We start from the raw sequence: 4,434 nt of genomic DNA, 5'->3' as shown, positions 1-4,434 counted from the left end.
CGTGGACTGGCCATCCAGGGGCTGGGCCTCTAAGACTGTAGGCTCTAAACGACTTTTCCTCTCCAAGTTGTCCTTGTCAAGAATTCTGGTCACAGCAAAGAAAAGCTGGCTGACGCCTGCCTGCCTTTTTTCCTTTCCATCTTCCTTCTCTGTCTTCAGGATGTGCTTTGGACTCCTATTGAAATCAGTGGGTTAAGGTCTCATTACTCACTTTCATACTCAAAAATGTTGCACATCTGACCAATGGAGATGTCTTAAATCTCTGTCCCCAAATCTAATCTCACCTTGTATTTAACCCACTCTCTCCCTCCAGTGAGTCCTTTCTTCAAGGATCTTTGGTTCCTTTAGTGGAAGACGAGACTTGGAAGCCAGTCTCTGGGTGCTGGGGTGGGTGCTGCTCATGTGTCGCTGGGTCCCTTCCCTTTCTTCTCGGTGGACGATGCTAGAAATGTCCGTGAACACACAAGCAGGGGCACTCCTCTAGATGTCTATGTTGAGACCAGGAGTCCTCATAGGTTTCTCCTGTTCTAGGCCAGACATGGTATTTATTCTGGTTTTCTCCTTTTGTCATGTCTACCTTTCTTCTTGACTGTGAGAGACCTTCTCCCAAGATCTCCAAACTGTCCTTTCCCTGCACGCGCTCAGTTTCCAGCGCCACACAGCCAGCGCTTCCTCAGGCTGCCCCTGCCCATTGAAGCACCTTCTGTCACGTACACGTTCATGTGCACTAAGGAATTCCTTTAATGAATGCCGTCTGTCTGCACATTCAGTGGAAAGGCAACTCTGTGTCCTCGATTTCTTGACGAATTTTGACTCCGTTTATCTCTCAGCACCTAGTACCCGGTTCTTTTCTTTTTTAGTTGTAGAAGGACACGATACCTTTATTTTATTTAGTTTTTATTTTATGTGGCGCTGGGGATCGAACCCCGGGCCTCAGGCATGCTAGGCAAGCACTGGACCACTGAGCCACAACCCCAGCCCCCAGTACCTAGTCCTTCTAGAACTGTCTCTCTCCTGCATATTTACTGTTGGCTGCGCATCACTCTTTACATGTTCTCTTTAAAAACATGAGCTCATTTGAGAAGACTCAAGAGTATTAATGCATTTCCTTGTCCAACGGTCCGTCCTTCTTCCCTGGAAGGAACTGCCCTCCTGCTGGACTTGGGGCTTACTGCACTCTCCAACACAGGACGTTTTGCTGCTTTCCTTCAGACCCTCTTTTCTCAGTGGGATGCTTACCTTTGCTCTGGACTGTTGATTGCTCTCTTCCTGTGTCCAGGGTATCTACATGACCGATAGGTCTTCTCATCTGAGGCTATGTTATTGTAAAAACCGGGAAACTTTGCTAGTGGTATGGAGTGAAGTTTAACTAAATCAGGTATGAGCATGTTGTATCCCAGGAGCCTTGAGTCCTACAGTCACCTTAGTTATAAGGGTCTCCATGGTGACAGGACTGCCTTCTCCCAAGACTCTTATCTCTTTATTGTTGACAGCACATTTTTTTATGGTTATCTTATCTGCTTTTTATATCTGTCCAGCTGATATACAAATGGACAACCCCTGCCCTAACTAATTGCTTTATTGAGGTATATTTTATAGAGAGTAAACGGTTATATCCACTTTGACAAGTCAGCTGGTCTTCCAACCACCACCACAGTGGAGGCGTAGACCGTTTCTGACCTCCTGGAGATTCTCGTGCTTGTTTCTGGTTGACCGCTCTACCTCATGGCAACCATGGATTCATTTTTTTGTCACTATAGTTTTGCCTTTTCCAGAATATCTTTTTTCCCCCAGAGGGGGTAAAAAGGCAAATAGCAAATGTATTTTTAATCAGTATTTTTTAATATACAGACTTTGTGTCAATTTATAAATTTCTATTATAAAAATAAATTTGATATTTTCAGCCAAGGAAACAATATGACCAAACATTCATTCACAAATGAAAAGCAGTGTACTTTGCTTAGGGGTGGTCCACTTTAATGCATAATTTGCTTTTTAAAAAGGTGGTTGTTTGTCAACTGTATAACTTATATATAATTCTGTCTATTAAAAAACAAGTTCTTTCAGAGAATTCAATTTCATCATCTTGTGCTTTCCTTCAGTGATTTTTCTCCCAACGGTGGTAGAAGTACTCCTGATGGACAGAATTTAGTAAACTATTGACCTGATTGGCCTGCTCAGAGTGATACCTACCACATAGGGTTGACTCTAAGGAAACCTGACTTATAAAGCACACCCAGTTTGGAAAGTAACCGTGGGCTAGTAATCAACAACAGTACTGAATGTTATTAAAAATTGATAACTTTAGGTATTTTTGTTTTGGATTTATCCAGTTTAGGTACATCCAAAATTTCTTCATAAGCTACACTCATCCTTTTTGCCCAGTGACCAGTTTGATCTGAATTCTGACTTTCAGAGCAATCTTCCTTCCACAGAACCACCAACTTTGCAGCCACCATCAGCACAGAGTCCTTTGGGATTATCAGGAAAGATTGGGGCAGACGTCCCATTTCCCCACAAACAAAATACTTTGCAAAAGGAACTTCACCAAGGTCTGGGTCTAGTTCGTGGTCTGTGGACCCACATCAATAGTACGTTCCAGTGCCTGTACCTGGATTCTCGGAGACGGCTGGGCCATCTGCCATACCATGGCCAGGTTTTCTACAGTGGAAGCTACCGTTGCTTTTCTTTGCTGCTCGTCATGTTAATTGTCTTCCTTCCCTTCCACTGTCTGTCTTTAAGGCAACTGTGGCTTCCTGCCTGCCTTCATGACTGTCGGCTGCTCCCGGGGTGAACCTTCTGTGAGTTCTGTCTTAGGGATCCCATGAGTCCATTCATACCCTCACTTAAGTACTCTTTTTCCTTTTTGTTCTTTCTATGTTTTGCTTGGGGTGCATCATTTTTAAGGGGCTTCAAGTTGTTTACAGTTTGGTAGACTTGGGCTTGTTCCCTCCAAGGACCCCTCCTTCATGTCCTCCCATGATGTTGCGGTATTATGTGTGGTGGTAATTTGTGCCCAGCTGATCAGGGTCACACCAGAGGTGCCTTATCTCTCCCTTTACACACCTTTGTGCAGAAGATCCTGCTCAGGGCAGGAGTGGATGGAGCTATTCAAGAGGAAGACCTCCTTCTCCTGAGTACATGGGAAGGAGGCGGCTCTGGTATCAAGCAGGTGAAGTGGGAGAGCCTGGCTGCACTGCCAGCACCTCCACAGCTGTGGCCTGTCCTTGTCCAGCACGGTGGGCAGGCTGCACATCACGCTGGTTCAGCCCCACTGAAAGCAGGGACCAGGCAGCCAGGCCATCCACCCTTCAGCACTGCCCACAGAGGTCCAGCCAGGTCTGGGGAAATCAACAAGAGGTTCCCTATGACATCCAGGGACCTGGGCACTCATCTGGGTGGTGCCATGTGCAACTTCTTACCGCACATGAATCCTCTTTGGTACATCTTTAAACCTCGTTTGTCTTTATTTGGGTTGGCCTGCTTATGGACTCTGTGTTCAGCTAATCAACCTATATATCCATTTATTTACAAAGGCAACGTTATTATTTACCTTTGTAATGAGTCTTGAAATCAAATAGTATAAATCCATTGACTTTGTTTTCCTGTTAAAGTTGTGAAATTCTTAAGCTTATTATTGTTAACATATTTTGTATGTTATGGTTTAGATGTTAGTTGTCCCCCAAAAGCCCATGAGCAAGACAATGCAAGAAGGTTTAGGGGAAAACAACTGGGTAGGAGAGCCTTGACCCAGTCACTGAATTCCTCCCTGATAGGAATTAGCTGAGTGGTAGCCAGGCAGGTAGGGCGTGGCTGGAGGAGGTGGGTCATTCAGGGCATGCTTTGGGGTACATATTTTATATCTGGCAAGTGGAGTGTCTCTTTAACTTGTGATGGACATGTTTTGAGCAGCTTTGCTCCACCACAGTCTTTTGCCACCATATTCTGCCTCTCCTTGAGCCCCGGGGAATGGAGTCAGCCTCCTGTGGACTAAGACCTCTGAAACTATGAGCCCTTAAATAAACGTTTCCTCCTCTAATTAGGCTTTTCAAGTCTTTTGGTCACAGCAGTGAAAAGCTGACTAAAACAGCGTTTATTATGCTATGCTTGCATCTAAGTGTGTTATGTTGACAGTGTAAATGGTACTTTCAAAGGTTATAATTTTAAGTGGTTCATTGTTACTGCATATGTATGCATATAATCCATATATATATATATATATATATATATATGTACTTGAACATACCTATCACACACATACACATACATATACAGTTACTGTTTGCATACTTACCTGTATCTACAGTCTTGCTAAATGTACTGATTATGTATACTAGCAGTTTTTTTTTTTTTTTGTAAACTCTTAAGTTATTCTGCATGGGCAACCATATTCTTTTTATTCTAACCATATACACATATTTATTCTATCTTCAG

The 4,434-nt window shown here is 43.7% G+C and overlaps 1 pseudogene; it reads right to left on the bottom strand.

Annotated features, from left to right (window-relative positions):
* Positions 1-2,288: 2,288 nt before the first annotated feature.
* LOC113184265 (zinc finger CCHC domain-containing protein 9 pseudogene) lies at positions 2,289-3,256 on the bottom strand (annotated as a pseudogene).
* Between the last annotated feature and the right edge of the window lie 1,178 nt (positions 3,257-4,434).

This window comes from Urocitellus parryii, chromosome 10 (genome assembly GCF_045843805.1).
Source record: "Urocitellus parryii isolate mUroPar1 chromosome 10, mUroPar1.hap1, whole genome shotgun sequence".
Classification (NCBI taxonomy): Eukaryota; Metazoa; Chordata; class Mammalia; order Rodentia; family Sciuridae; genus Urocitellus; species Urocitellus parryii.
Note: the sequence above shows the minus strand (reverse complement) of the source record. Positions and strands in the feature narration are given on the sequence as shown.